We start from the raw sequence: 17,024 nt of genomic DNA, 5'->3' as shown, positions 1-17,024 counted from the left end.
ATTTCTTCACATTTAGAGCACTGCCAATGCCTGACAGCTCTATCCCTTGATATTTGGTCAGAATTGTGTGTTCCTCCCTTCTTATTAATTGTAGGAAGCCATTAGAGACCCTCACTTTGGCTGACAGGGCTAAGGCCCTGAGAAAAGCAAACAAGAGCCTCTCCCATGGGTATTGGTTTAGCCATTGTCTCAAGATAACTGCAGAATGATCCTGCCTGCGTCAACATCGACGACTCCGGGTATCTTCATCAGATAACCTCCTCTTCTCCTGCCGTAAATGCCAGGAATACCTCTGCCCCTCTTTGTCCTTGCCTTGGGGTACGCCCCTCCTGAAAGCCTTAAAACCTGTGTACCCCAGAACATTAAATGAGGCTTTGACACAACTCAGATTGGCATGTCATTCTTGGTGCTTGGCCTCCGTCCCTCTCTCCACCCCCTTCTTGACCTGCAGGTAGCACCCCTTCGGAACCCTGGAATAACTGACCCGCGGGACGGGTTACAGTGGCGCCCAAACAGGGACCCGAAGTACGGTCAACTACCGGAAGACGGAGGAGAAATCCCAGGAAAAGGAATGAAGGACGCCACAGACCGCATTGCTCGTGCGTCGCTGGAGGGGCAGGTAAGTGGCCGAACAATTGTCGTCCGATTGTCATGGGGGAACAATTATGAAAAGAGGCTAAAGAGGCTTGATTAATAGGAGAAATCAAGCAATCATTCAGGGAGAGAGGAGTAAGAGTTAAGAAAAAAGATTTAATTAAGTTCTTTTGTTTTGTCATGAAAAATGCCCTTGGTTAATTTAAGTGGACCTGATATTCACCCACTAACTTGAGATAAGGTTGGCAAAGAAATTAATAAGATTTTTAAAACAGGTATAGCTGAACCAATGTTTGATACATTCTTTAGTTCCTGGAGGCTCATTCAGAGTGCCAACGAGGACCCTGCTGAATATTGCCTCCGCCCTTTGTCGCGGGCAGCTTCTGTGACCTCGCTTTCCCCTAAAAAGAACTCTCCAAAACCTTCCTTGGTCGTTATAGACAGGTCTGAGTCCCCACCATCCGCTCCTGTAACTTCTCTTTATCCTCCGCTCCTGAGGGACCCATGCCTTGCTGATAGGTCATTAAGTTTAGAGACCCCCTGGGGAGAAAGCCAACTTGGAGGAGAAAAGCTGCAGAGAGCAAGCAGTCCTCTTAAAGGAGCTACAAGGGACAAATGGTCATTCTAACTTCAAGATTTATTTCAAAGTCAAATGCCTAGAAAAAGCCAGAGCCAAAACAAGCCCCTCCACGTGGCCCATCACTCTATACCCTGCGATAGGCATGCAGCGCGGGTCCTCTCAGCCAGATCCCTCAGACCTTAACTGGGTCCAGGCAATCACTAGAGATCGTCCTATACTCAGCCTTAAAATAAATGGTAAAAGCTTTGAGGGCATCTTAGACTCAGGTGCCGATTCTATTGTGATCTCGCAATGTGCTTGGCCCCCTGCTTGGCCTATTGCAAGCCTCTCTGACCCATCTGCAGGGGATTGGACAATCTAAAAATACTCTCCAGAGCTCACAGTTGCTGACTTGGGAGGACAGTGAGGGAAATACTGGCTCTACTCAGCCCTTCGTGGTCCCTGGTCTGCCTGTTAACCTCTGGGGAAGAGACATTCTCTCTCAAATGAAAGTCCTTATGTGTAGTCTCAATGAGGTTATTGCTCAACAAATGCTCTCCCAGAGCTATCTCCCTGGACAGGGACTAGGCAGAAATGGACAGGGGAGACCCATGCAGGTAGAAGTCAGAGACTGCTGCTGAGGCGGCCAGAGAAAAACCTCTCACGGGCAGCAGAGACCTGGACTGCAGAGAAATTCCTAGGTTCTTCTTCCCTCTCCACAGGTGTGTGTGTTCGACTAGGCATCCTCCTTCCCCCTTGTTAAATCTTAAACAAGAGAAAAAGCAGGTTTCAGAAAAGCAGTTTGTCCATGTGTAGGACATGGTATAAAAAAAAAATGGTTGGAAGCTATTTCAAAACTCTCCTGGTGAGGACAGGAAAACGGGAGACGTCCTGTTTTCTCTCTGAAACCTACTGGAGAGCTCTTTAGTTCAGGTTAAGATATTTGGATCTCTTTGGGACACCAAGTTCCCTCGTTGTCTGTTGTTTGTCTTTTGGTGCACCAAAACTTGTCTATATGTGTGTCAATTTGTGTTGTCTATTGTTTTGTTTGGCTGAATGATTGGTCGTTTTTATGTTTTATGTTAAAAAGAAAAAAAATGGTAAAAAAGCTTTATCTTGCTGGCAGTCCTGCCAATTGCAGTTTACACAGAGGAGGCTAATTTGAGGTGCCTCACATTCATAAGTAGGAGTAAAACGTAGCTAAAGGAAAAAAAAATGTGCAGCAGTGGACAATGGTGGCGCACGCCTTTAATCCAAGCACTTGGGAGGTAGAGCGCAGGGCAGCGCATGGCGCTCGGGGCACAGGCAATAATGGCGGCCGCCAGAGAGAGCCCGGAACTCCGTGGGCCACGGGCAATTGGCCCTGGCGAGCGGTTAAAGGCAGAGTGCTAGGGCCTCAAAGTTACTTGGCCTTGCTCCGGCTTGGAGGGGACCCGGAATTCTGCGGGCCACAAGCCGGTAGACCCGGCAGCGGCAGCGTACTCAACTTTTTCTCTTAGAGAACCAATAACCTCCAGTTTGGGAAAACTCTGGTTTAACTCATAAAATTTGTGTAATCGCTTTATTCTTGTTTTTAATAGGTCTTAAAGGTATAAATGTTTTACATATCTTGGCTATAGAGTTATAAATTAATTGGCTATGATTTAAAGGGTATAGTGTTATTAAGAAAAGGTTTGTTTAAAACTGGCGATTCAGTGTCAGAGCCATCTTAACTAGCTACACGCGGCATGACGTAACCCAGGAAATACAGGCCTCTAAGATGCTTCTAAATTGGCATGGTGTTTCGTGTGAATCTTGGCCTGGAGATTGGACTTATAATATGATTTAAAATAATGTCTCTTTAATAAGTTACACTGTCATACACTTGAACATAAGAACAGGCAGACAAACCTTGTGCTGTAAAGATAATACGCTTGCCTTTGATTTTAAAGAAAATAGATTGTTTAAAATTGGAATTTGCTTCCAAAGTTGCAGTTGTGCTCTAATATTGCAAGGAAAAATTGAGTTACAATAAAAATTGCCAGTGTGTCATTGGCTGCAGTTTTAAGTTTACAGCCTTGTTAAAGGCTCATGATTCTTAACATATTTTGTAATTAAGATAATTTTAAGTATGATACAGCTGTGGCCATTTTAGGCCCATTGCTACTTTTCCACAAGTTTATAGGCTACAATGGTAGAAGCAAAATTTAACCCTCCAAAATTAAAAGGGAGATCTCAGTGAAAATTTATTGGATATCAAACAAGCTCCTTTGACTACTATGAAACTAGGATCTTTCCCGGAATCCTGAAATTGCAGGTTCCTTTGGTTATTCAATCCTCAAGGTGTCCTTGCTGGACTGGACTGGCAGGTTCGGGTCCTAAAAAGCTCAGATTAGAAGGTGGTTAAGTTTGAGGAAGCGCATGTAAAGTCCCTGCCTAGGACCCAAGGTGGGTCCTTGGAAAAAAAAAAAAAAAAGTGGAATTTACATTTGAGTTAATGCAAGGCTTGGGGCTGCCTCAGTGGAAACTTGTGAAAAACTATTTTTGCCTTACAGGCCTCATCTAGGGAAAGTTTGGCTAAAAGGACATTCCTTACATCCTTATCTGCGTGTGGTTTAAAACAGCAGTTAAACTCTATAAAAGGTCAATAAGGCATTAACATTTGGCCTTTCTACTCCATACAAAATTATAGATTAAAGGGTGTTTTTTGCTTTACATTCTGACAATTATAAAAGCATTCGCTTCTAACTTTAAAGAAGCAATAAAACAATTTCATTAGAAGGTTTTTTTCTTTAAGGAATGGCGAGTAGCCTTACCTTAAGTGAGAAAAGATATTTTGTCTCTATCTCAATACAAGAAGCTAGGATCTTAAATTCTTCAGTGTATAATGTTCATTACAGGCCTTTGCTCCTAACCATAGGCTTTTAGAATTTTTACATAAATGATTTTCAAAGGTTGTTAGGATATATTAATTAGCTTTATCTTATATTAACCTCATCTTAAGCTTGCCCGTGGAAGACCTAAACCTCTGTTTTCAAGGTAAAAATCGTTTGTTCCTTGTTTCAAACAGCAATCAAATTGGTTATTACAAAACATTGATGGTTGATTTATTACATGGCAAGCCATTTTTAGGCAAAATTAATAATTGTTATCTAAAAGATAATTGTTAAAAATATGCCTCTATACATATTTTTTATTGTTATAGATTTATACATGCATCCTATAAAAGTGCATCTACTATGGGAGCAAAGCTCATATAATTAGATCACATGTTTATTCTTTTGAGTGTCCTCTTGCTTCAGCACAGATAATTGAACTAGGTGCTGTAGCTGTTCTTTTAAAATGTTAAAAATCAAACTTTTGATTTTTATATTAATAATATACATATATAGCTCATGGCTTTCAATTGCTTAAAGTTGTTTCTTTTTAATGATACTAATTCTTAACTTTTACAATTATTTATACAAATACAATTCAAAAAATTAATCATAAATATACATATGACTATTGACAGCTTTTCAGGCTTTCTAGTTATAACTGTTTTAACATAGAAACAAAATATAAAATTAGTCATTACATATGTTATTTTTAATACTAAATGTTCCAAATCAGATTAAGACAAATATTATAACTGATTATTATAATCAGTCATTTGAGATGTCTTATTAACAATTTGATATTAGTCATATTACTGAGATTCCTCATAATTCGCAAAGACAAGATATTATAGAACAAGCCCATAGAACTTTACAATATTTTTATAATAAAAGAGGGGAGAATCACATCTCTATATACCACAAAAATTTAAAAATTTTAATGCCAGGGAACTCTAAGTGTAGAGAAGAGGTATGTTTGTGTTCTTTCTACAGGATGCTGAAGGAACATGCTAGCTGCCAGAGTATGCTGATGCTGAGATTTCGCCCTGGCTTTCCACCTTGCTCTCCAGCCTTTTGGGGCCCCTCCTGGGTCTTTTGTTTCTTTTGTCATTTGGCCCCTGGGCCTTTAACAGGTTAACCAGTTTTGTTAAATCACAGATTTATTCTGCCTTGACAGACGCTGTAACCCGTCCCGCGGGTCAGTTATTCCAGGGTTCCGAAGGGGTGCTACCTGCAGGTCAAGAAGGGGGTGGAGAGAGGGACGGAGGCCAAGCACCAAGAATGACATGCCAATCTGAGTTGTGTCAAAGCCTCGTTTAATGTTCTGGGGTACACAGGTTTTAAGGCTTTCAGGAGGGGCGTACCCCAAGGCAAGGACAAAGAGGGGCAGAGGTATTCCTGGCATTTACGGCAGGAGATGAGGAGGTTATCTGATGAAGATACCCAGAGTCAGCGATGTTGACGCAGACAGGATCATTCTGCAGTTATCTTGAGACAATGGCTAAACCAATACCCATGGGAGAGGCTCTTGTTTGCTTTTCTCAGGGCCTTAGCCCTGTCAGCCAAAGTGAGGGTCTCTAATGGCTTCCTACAATTAATTGTGTTCCTGTGTGAGTCAGATTTTAGGACTTGGATCCATCATACAGCAAACAGATAAAACTTTGCAATTTCTTATCCTTCCCCTGCTATAACAAATGAAAGCAAAAATTATAAATTTCACCTAAAATGGCCAACACAGTATACTGCTGGCTAGGGTGGCTCTTGTTTGTTTGTTTTATTTTGTTCTTCCCTCTTAACATATCAGAGGGTGTGTGTGCATGCACACACATATGTATTTCAAACAATATCTGCCTTAGTGTTTTGCTCTTCAGCATTCAAGTACGTTCACAGTATAAGGCGGGTTTTTATTTTTTTTAAGGAAACTGAAGTTGGTGGCGTTTAATGGTGATGTTTCACTTTGAGTCACACACTCTTCTGTCATTTAAATGTTGACATCATCATGACAGTGTAAATTGGCCTGGCATTTCCTTATACTTTATCATGCAAAAGGAAAAAACAAAAAAACAAAACAAAGCACAGCAAAAGAAAGGAATCATCCCACTGAAGGAAATTAGTTTACACATACACCACCTCACTCATCAGAAAATATGAGAAATGATAAGGTAGCACGTGAGCAGAGTTAAAATAACAAATACATCCTGTCGATGTAATTAAGTCGAAGGAAAGAGGTTGATTTAGTTTCCTAGCTCTAGTGATGTCAGTCCATGGTCACTTGACCCCTCTGCTTCTGGCCTGTGGCAGCACATTACATCCAGGGTGGCAGCATACGGCATTGGAGACTTCTCATCTTATGGAAAGCACGGCCTGAGAGAGGAACCAGACTGCTAAGCATGCTCTTCAAAGACATGCCCCTGTTCCAACTCACGACACTAGGCCCTGCCCCTAAAAACTCTACTGTCGGAAAACCAAGATCCTGGTATCAAACTTTCAACTTTAGGCTTTAGTGATTCAAGATTCAAATTTACAAGTATATTCAGATATATGGTAGAGTTAGAAATCTAGCAATAGTGGGATACAGTAGCTCATGCTAGTAATCCCAACTATTGAAAAGGCAAGGCAAAAGAATTACAAATTCAGGGCCAGCCTGGGAAACATAGAGAGACATTGTTTCAAAATATATACAAATAAGAGTAAAGGGCTGGTGCTAGGATAACCCAGTGATGAGATACTTACTTAACTCAAGGCCCTGAGTTTAATCTTCAGTACAATCCAGAAAAAAAGGTATCCAGTTATAGTTTCAATAATTTGCCATTATAGAAAATAAAATTTAAAATATATACTGTATCCATTTGGAAAAAAAGTGTACTAATGGCCAAAGAAATATGTAACAATGTAATCTCTCATTTCAAGCTAAATGAATATGTAATTTAAAAACCTGAAACATTATTAAGAAATATTCAAAGGGGGCAAAATCAGTAATGTTCTTATAAAAAATAACATACTATGACATAAATATATGTCATAAATATATGACATAAGTATAAAATAACAGCTGTGAGCTCACATTTCGATCCACAAGTAGGAAGCAGAGAAAGGCTGCAAATGGTACAAGTCTTGTGAAAACCTAAAGCTGCCCCCAGTGGCAAAACCCCTCCAACAAGACCACACATCTTAAGCCGTTATAAATAGTTCCACCAACTAATGTCCAAGTATTCAGCCATAGGAGCCTATGTGGGGACATTCTTACTCAAACAACCACAAATTTGCAGTCATTTCTATCCAGAAGAGAAGTTGTCCCAGCAAATGGACTCACAGGACTAGTACAGGATGGACAATGCCATGACTGGCATGAATGCTATCCCTCAACATCTGAATATCTGTTCTGATACAAACATCATTTTACTGACTATATAAGCAAGCCATTCAGCTCATTTTGTGAGCCTGTGCATCTTGTGCTGTCCTGTAACCTTAGAACAAAGCCTTTCTAGTCCCTGAAACTTGCAGGAGATCTGGAGCTATAGAGGTAACAGCTGCTATGAAGAGCTGTCTGATGTTGGCTGCTATCAGAAGCCAAGGGTTAACCAGGCCTGAAGGTACAGATTTGTAATCCTAATGTGTGAGAAGATTTGGCAGAGTAATCACATGTTCAAGGTCAGCCTGGGCTAAAATGTTAGACTGTATTAAAGTCGGAGAGCATAGTTTATCAAAAAGTATTGCACATTCATGTATCAGTTCTGGAAGACATTCTGCCTGCCTATCCATGACACCTACCCCAGCAGAGCAAACAGACTTCAACCAGTTGACAGCGATATTGCTACCAAAAGAAGTTAAACTTTACTTTTTGAATCTGACATTTACCATTTCTACCATGATATAACTGTAAAAACCGAGGCATAGAATATGGTGCTATACATTCAACCATACTCTGAATAAATCAGCTGCTGCAATCAAAATCACTAAGATCTAGGATGAAAGTTTTAGCTGCTTTATAGTTTTCTTCCTTTCTCCCCACCCATCTTCCTACTCCTGCTCCATGTATACAAAAGTTGGAAAACCCAAAATCGTGTGTTCAGGTAGTCCTGGCTATCTCCCCAAGTGATAGGTGGGACACTAGCCCTCTCTCTGAATATTTGGGACCTGCTTACTTAGCAATGTGCTCCATGTACTCCCCAGGCCTTTAATGGTTGCATCAGCTCAACTTCTCTGAATGTAAATCGATATCCCAAGTCCATTTCATCGCTTGAGAGCATTGAGCTGTCTGCTTTGTATAATGGTGTAAGCCATGTGAGTAGTGTGGATTCTGGTGTCCCCTGGATTTCTCAAGAGGCCTGATCTTTCCAAATTACCACAGCTTGCTCCAACTTAGTTCAGATTTTAAAGTGTACTACAGAGGACCATGAAAGCAGATAATACATGGTTGTCTTTTACCTGGTAAGTTCATTTCAGTTCTCTACTGTGCATTGTAAAGACTCCCATGATATCAATCATGGCTTAAGACCCATTTGACCCTGTGATGAGAAATGCAGATGTTTTTTGCCGTGAGACTGAAGTACCTGTGCATTTTTGGAACATCTCAGCAACACTTTGCCTTTCTTTCAGTTTCTGAATTAATTTTTCTTTGGAAAACCATCAAGCCTCCATCTTATTTTCATTCACTGATGAAATTTTTCTTACCTATGAACTTGAATTGAACCATGTCACAAATCTAGGCGAGACACTTGTGCAGAGACACAACCTGAACAAGGGTAGATGTATGACAATGTCGAGCAATGAACACTGGAATTTCATAGGAGCTACTAAGAAACTGAACACATCTGCCAAAAATCTATAACTCTGGTTAGAAAACAGTTCCTTGTAATCATGACACTTCCTGAGTTAGAAGCAAACACAAAAGAAAATATACATTTAGAAGAAAAAGAGTCATCAGGAGGATCAGTGTTGAGAACTGAATCTCATCCAAATCACTTATACCTAAAGTCAGTTCTAACCGTGAAACACCTCACTGCTGCATTAACCACTAATCAAAATTTTGTTACATTTTTCTCTGCATATTTAATTTCTATGCATATATCCTAAGTCATATATTGTTTAATTTTCCTAATGGAAATCCTTACATATTTAAAAGCTTTGGCTATTTGTTTTGTGGTTTATTCATTTTGTTTAGCACTTGTATCACAGTATTTATAGATATTAATTTATTTCCACTGCATTATAGTAATACATTTGGTGAACTTATTAATATTTTATTACTCATTTAACTTTGATGATTTTTAGATTACAAGCATATATCAGGATAAATATAAAAGAAGCCCTCATGGTTAAAGAGGGTACTAGATGTAGAAACTGGTACTTTCAATATTTCTGCATAAAACTACAATTTATTAAAGTGACTGCATTGTTATGCAGGGCTGCCAGTTACATAAAACATCTTGCGACATTTTCAAGTCAGCATTACATTTTATCATACCTTTTCAATCATTTTTAAGTACAGTACAAGTGATGGGGAAATTTATTCCCCTACTCTTTTTACCAGTTTTAAAGTTTTACTTCCACATTAAGTCAAAGTCTAGTGTTAAATAAATTCTAAAACTGGAGTTGTTTGAAGACAAGACCTAACTTTGCAGTTCAGAATTACCTGTTCTCTCAATGATGTCCAGGCTTGTCTTGACCTCATGGAAATCCTACTGCCTCAAATGTATAAGTGCTAGTATTATAGATGTGCACCATTACCCAATTTATGATGTTATACCGTGAAACATAGTTTTCATTTTTGTAAATTTATTCATTGATCACAGAACCATTTAGTTTTACAACTTTTAACATTTAGTGTATATATATATGTGTGTGTGTGTGTGTGTGTGTGTGTGTATGCTTATATATAATATATGTGTATATATATGTATATGTGTGTGTGTGTGTGTGTGTGTGTGTTTGAGTGCATGCATTGAGTATATCATGCGCCAAAATGTCCCAGTGAAATATAAAGTATTGTGATGTCACCTCCCTGGGTCTGCTGTGTTCATTTTAAAGCATACTAATTATTCATGAATGTCAAAAGCTACAAGAGAATATAGAGAAGGTAAGAGAAGGGTCATTAAAATATGTGTGCAAAGAATCAAGGTAGTGAATTGATAATCTACTAATAGCAGAAGAAAAGTTAATGGTGATCATAAATATATATATATTATGTGATAAATATTAGACTTGTTGAACCCCTCCTACTAACATGAAGTTAGGATTGAAAATGAGACTGGATTGAAAATAGTAATTTGTCCATACTTTAATTCCAGTAAATGACTAGACAAGAGTGCTGAGCTACCAAAATTGAACGTATACAATCATTTACAGAAATAAATCAGTATTTGGTTATGTAAGACCCAACTGCAACAACAAACAAGAGCAAAATCATGAATAATTAAAATATTCATGCTATGTAGCAGTTTGTTGTCTCAATTCAATGTATGCATTAAACTAAAAATTGAAATCATAATGCTAAATTGCAACATGGTGCTGCATGCCTGTAATCCATCCAGAATTTGGGAGTCTAACCAATCCTTCTTGACAAATAAATTTACAACAAAACAAATAAGTGATGACAAAAATGGGACATTTATCTAAGTTTGTGGCACAGCTCATAATCCCAGTTCTTGGAGGTAGAAGTGGGTGGCAGCAGGATTTCAAAGCTATTCTCTATTATGTAAAATTTGAGGCCAGCAATAGCTACACAAGACCCTGACTCCCAAAGAATGCAACAACAAGAATATGTGTGTACATTTGATCAGAGAGGAAATAGAATGGCCTTTATTGAGATGCCTAGAATCATGCTGAATTCGATGTAATACGATCTGAGTAGCCTACTTAGAAGTAGAAAGATGAATCACGATGTCTGCAGCTCAAGGACACTGTGATTTGTTATTATGTAAAGTATTGTCCACAGAACAAATTTGCTGTGTGACCGCATACACATGCTAGTAAAGGTCGGGACAATGACACATTTCCCAGCTAAAGTACTCTTGAAATAAGTACCGAATCCCACAAAAACAGCCCTTTTCTGATAGGATCCTTCTGAGGAATTTTTCATATGCTAATAAATTTTATAAGCAAATTGCATATGCTAATCAGCTTCCGGTACACCACTCTTCTCCTAAGAAAGTTTTACCTTAAGATATTTACCATCTAGATGGATGACCACAAAACACATCAAGATGCAGTGTGGGCCTCCGTCAGCATGGCATTAATTTTATAGAAATTTAGGAATGGGAACACTTAGCTAAAGAAACATGGTAGTGGTAATGGTAAAAACTAACAGCTAATATTTCTTCATAGCACACGGTACAGTATGCACTACGTTCACTGTTGTCTTTTATAAAAGATAAGGAGAGAAAAGGAATATGTTTTTGATGGATGCGTAGCCAGTTGTGGGGAAGAGGGGTGCGCCTTTGCTGGCCCATGCAGAGGCATCCCTTGCCCCTGAGGGACCAGCCACATGATAGTATAGTATAGAGTTTATCAGAGGATGGGGAGGAGAGTTGAGAAGGTAGTAGAGACAGAGAAAGGCAGAGAGAAAAGGAAAGAGAGAGAGAGAGAGAGAGAGAGAGAGAGAGAGAGAGAGAGAGAGAGAGAGAGAGAGAGAGGAATAGAGGCTGGCCATGAGAACACAGAGAGAGGATAGTGTGAGATCAAGAAGGCAAGAGAGCAAGAGAGAGCAGAGCGAGCAAGCAGGCACCCCGGCTGTTACCACATAATTGTGGGGCAGAGTTTAGACAAAATTCTAGCAGTCACCACTTATCAACTGCTATGCACATACTGTGATAAGAACTTCATTTCACAAATTTACAGCAAGAAAAAGTTGTATGCTTGCCATGCAAATATGTGGACCCGGTTTCAAGCAGCAAACTCACATAAAAATTTCCGAGAAAGGGAAATGAGAGGATCCCTTGGGCAATAAGACACTGTATTGATGTTCTTCCAGTTTCGTAAGAGGCCCTCTTTCAAAACAAACAAACAAACAAACAAACAAACAAATAAAATGAGATGGAGAGAATTTGACCTAACATATTCTCTCCTTCACCATACATATGCACCTAACACACACACACACACACACACACACACACACACACACACACACAGGGCTCTAGACGCTTGGGGAGGCAGAACACAGGGATTTTTACTGCGCTTACCCCACTCAGTTACTGGGCAGGTGTTGGGCACCACATTCTGGGGTGCAGAACAGCTGGAGCTGGTTTGGGGGTCCAACACCCTGCAATGAGACTTGGACTATCTGGTTCTTAGGCTCTCGGACAGACACCCAGGTGCTACTGGGAACTGCAGAAGAGCTGAGAATGGAGTGGGGGCCTGAGGGCTGGATCTAGCCCAGGGCCAGGGGAAAAGGGGGAGCTCTGGCTAGTACCACAGTGATTGTCCATGGCTTGACCGCAGCAGGCTTGATGGTGGTTGTGGCTGGGAGTGCGGAGAGGTCTTCTATGGGAGATCAGACAGTGGCTCTGTAGGCAAAGGCCTTCTCCATGGCTCCCACAGTGGATCTAGATGAAAAGAGACAGTCTGGGCTTGGGGTTCCCCCCTTTGGGTGAGAGGATACCACGAGGAGAGGGAAGAAGAAGAGGGAGAGGAGAAAGAAGCCATGGGTTGGGAGTCAAAAAACCATGGTCCCGAGGGCTGGCCAATTGGAGTTAAGAATAGCTCAGATCAAACATAGTAATAACTCAAGGTTATTGATAGGAAATAGGTTTTAGTAGCATAGAGGGTAGACATCTGACTAGCTTGTAGTGCTGATTAAGGCTTATTGTAAATAATCAAAATTGTGTCTTTTATCTGGAAACTGAATAATCAAAGATAGGGTAGAGATTAAGTATTTTCTACAATCTGGCCTCTTTTCTCATCTATAAACTTATGACTTTTTGTAAAAAAAAAATAAAAAATAGAGAAAAGATTGAAGGAGCTGAAGGGGTTTGCAATCCCATAGGAAGAACAACAGTATTAACCAACCAGGGCTCCCAGGCTCTAAACCACCAACCAAGGAATACACGTGGAGGAACTCATGGCTCCAACCCTATATGTAGCAGAGGATGGCCTTGTCAGGAACCAATAAGAGAAAAGGCCCTTGGTTCTGTGAAGGCTTCATAGACCAGGCAGGAGTGGGTGGGTGGGTAGGGGCACACCCTCAAATAAGCAGGAGGAGGAGGGATGGGATAGAGAGTTTCTGGAGGCGGGCGGATTCTCGAAAGGGGATAACATTAAAAATGTAAATAAATAAAATACCCAGTAAAAATGTAAAATAAAAATATAAAATAAATAAAAAATAAAATAAAATAAAATCTCACATGCAACATTAAGAGGTATGCTCACACTCAGAACCGGTTCCCTGATCACCTGGTGGCCTATAAATATTAAGAGTTCCTTTGATTTTTTTAAAAAACTTTGTTTCTCTTTTCAGCCTGTACACTTAACTAGTGTACTCATAAACACATATCCAGGTATAGATACTGAGACAGAAGGGACTCTGTAAGTCGGATACTAGCGTTTTATTCTCATTTACTAAGAAGGTCTTTTAAGTAAAGATCAGCACACCAAAATAAATTTTACTTAAGCAAAAGCCAACTAAATGATAGATAGCATCTGTCTCTTGTCTTTCTTGAAAATCTCACACTGAATCCCTGCAGTGTACACAGCTACCATTGTTCTGTCTCCTCCTCCTCCTCCTCCTCCTCCTCCTCTTTCTCCTCCTCCTCTTACTCTTCCTCCTCCTCTTTCTCCTCCTCCTCTTACTCTTCCTCCTCCTCTTTCTCCTCCTCCTCTTCTTCTTCCTCTTCCTCCTCCTGCTCCTCCTCTTTCTCCTCCTCCTCTTCTTCTTCCTCTTCCTCCTCCTCCTCTTTCTCCTCCTCCTCCTCTTACTCTTCTGCCTCTTCCTTCTCCATTTTCTCCTCCTCCATCTCCTTTTTCCACACTCATATCTGTTGCAGGATACTTGGTTACACTGTGAACCTGAAGATTGTGTTATTTACTAAAAAAACTTGTTGTGGTGAGGCTTACCCCTAGCACATACTTTTTATATAAGAACTTTCTGTTTACTTTTTAAAAAGTACTTGTGTGGCTCAGCCTTTGCACACACCTTTAATCCAAGAGCAAATTAAGCTCAACCCTACTCAAGAGACCAGAGCAAGCAACCAACTGACATGGAGGGAACTTAGTAAACAGAAAGGAGGGCCATTAAGCTGGAAGGTATCTAAGACAGTGTGAAGAAGAAAGAGTTTTGGGGCCCAGCGTGGTGGTGCACACCTTTAATCCCAGCACACCTTTAATCCCAGGAGGAGGAGGAGGAGGAGGAGGCAGAGGCAGGCGGATTTCTGAGTTCGAGGCTAGCCTGGTCTACAAAGTGATTTCCAGGACAGCCAGGGCTACACAGAGAAACCCCATCTCAAAAACAAAAACAAAAAACAAAAAACCCAAACAAAACAAAACAAAACCAAAGAAGAAGATCACCTGGGCGGGCGCTTTCTCTGCCTCTCAGAGAGAATAGGCTCTCACCACAGTGTCTGGCTCCTGCATTTTCCTTGGGAAAATTCAGCTGCTGGGAATTTTCTTTTCCACAATAACACATATCAGTATTAAAACCATTTGATTAATAAACTCCAACTTTGTATCATTAAAGGAAGAAAATAAATCTTAGTAGGATAGAGAGCATTACTGTAACTGTTAGGAAGTACTTTTGGTGCAGATAGGGATGACACATTTTTTTGTAGAGACTTAAGAAAAGTATTTAATAAAAATGGGAAAAGGAAGTATTAAGCATATCATTTTATTGTTCTTTCTTGGTGTGTATATGTGTGTGTGTGTGTGGTATGTTTTTAAAGACAAAGTCTAATACTGCCATCCATGACTGACTAGAAATCACTATATAGCCAAAGCTGGCTGTGAAATCATAGTGGTCCTTCTTCCTCAGCTGGAAACACAGGTGTGGACTCCCACACACTGCTTGAGCATTTATAACTTACAAGAAGAAGTATTTGTAACTGTATATATTCTACAGACAAGTGGATACTAAACCAAAGGAAAATGACATAGGAATGAAAAAAAGCAGTGTTTAGTGAAAAAAAATTATAAAAAATGGTGCCTTCATTAAGTTGGAAGTAAATAAACAATGTTAGATTCTTTTTCTAGAGTAAACATAGAATAGAATTGTGGAACAGAGAAAAATTTCATATAAAATTAAATACCTTTGCCCACAAACTTCAATATTTTACAAATAGGTAGACGGAGCTGAGATATAAGGAGAAATCAGCCTTAGACATGCAGATATTTAAATTATAATAATTTCAAGACAGGTGGTTAAGACAAATAAGAAGCATGCCTGATAATTAAAGGACTAAGTTTGAGTTCTGATAATGAAGTTGAAAAGGTCACTTAACTTCTCTGGAATAGGGGTATATTGTCTTATACCAAAGGAAAGGAAGATTATCTTTTGAGTGATTTGAGTTGAAAAAAATGAAAATCTAGTCAGCATTAAAATATGGGGCCTCACTAAAGTCACGAAAAATTGAAGATTCACATTTTAGCTATGTGTCTAAGGATTTCAAAGTTGAAAATTTTGGGTTGTTCCATGGACTGAAGGTCCATTATTTTGCTGTGTTATAGAAAAGATGATTCGGGATACAGAAAATGTGGTGCATTTACACAATGGAGTACTACTCAGCTATTAAAAACAATGAGTTCATGAGATTCTTAGACAAATGGATGGAATTAGAAAATATTATGAGTGAGATAACCCAGTCACAAAAGAGCACACATGGTATGCACTTGCTGATAAGTGGCTGTTATTCCACAGGCTCGGAATACACAATATCGTCACAGATCATGTGAAGCTCAAGAAGGAAGACCAAAGTGTGGATGCTTCAGTCCTTTTCAGAAGTGGGAACAAAATACTCACAGGAAGAAATATGGAGACAAAGTATGGAGCAGAGACTGAAGGAAAGGCCATCCAGAGAATGCCCCACTTGGAAATCTATCCCATATACAGATACCAAACCCAGACACTATTATGGATGCCAACAAGGGCTTGCTGACAGTAGCCTGATATAGCTGTCTCCTGAGAGGCTCCGCCAAAGCCTGACAAATACAGATGGGGATGCTCACAGCCAACCCTTGGACTGAACGGGAGTCCCCAATAGACAAGTTAGAGAAAGGACTGAAGGAGCTGAAGGGGTTTACAACCCATAGGAAGAACAACAATATGAACCAACCGGATCCCCCCAGAGCTCTCAGGAACTAAACCACCAAGCAAAGAGCACACATGGAGGGGGGACCCATGGCTCCAGCTGCACATGTAGCAGAGGATGGCCTTGTCAGACATCAATGGGAGAAGAGGTCCTTGGTCCTGTGAAGGCTCAGTGCCCCAGTGTAGGGGAATGCCAGGATGGGGAGGTGGGAGTGGGTGCGTGGGTGGAGGGGCACCCTTACAGAAGCAGGGAGAAGAAGGATGAGATAAGGCCTTTTTGGAGGGGAAACTGGGCAAAAGAATAATATTTGAAATGTTAATTAATAAAATATTCAATAAAAAAAAGGAAAAAGGATTCATTATTACAAGTAAACAATAAAAGGTCAGTTGGTAAGCCTGCTTTTTGAAACAGCAAAAATAATGCCCAAAGCCTTTCTGGACTATGAAGAAATCTGCATACTCATCTTTGCTGTTTGCTTAATTGAATATACATATTTTCAAATTCTTATTTTATGTATATCTATGCCTATATATGTGAATATATACATATATATATATATATGTGTATATATGTATTTGTGCCATGTGTGTGTAATGCTACCAAAAGAGCCTGTCTTGTCCCCTGAAATTGGTTTTACAGCCACTCGTGGATTGTTTTGTGAGAGTTGCAAATGAACTTAAGAACCCAAAATCTCTCCAGCCCTATGAAGAAGTATAATTTTTAACCAGTAAATAATAGGAAAACCAAAACACAACTCTAATTAAAACCTTTAGTTGAAAA

The sequence above is a fragment of the Apodemus sylvaticus genome, chromosome 23, assembly GCF_947179515.1.
Source record: "Apodemus sylvaticus chromosome 23, mApoSyl1.1, whole genome shotgun sequence".
Lineage (NCBI taxonomy): Eukaryota > Metazoa > Chordata > Mammalia > Rodentia > Muridae > Apodemus > Apodemus sylvaticus.
Note: the sequence above shows the minus strand (reverse complement) of the source record.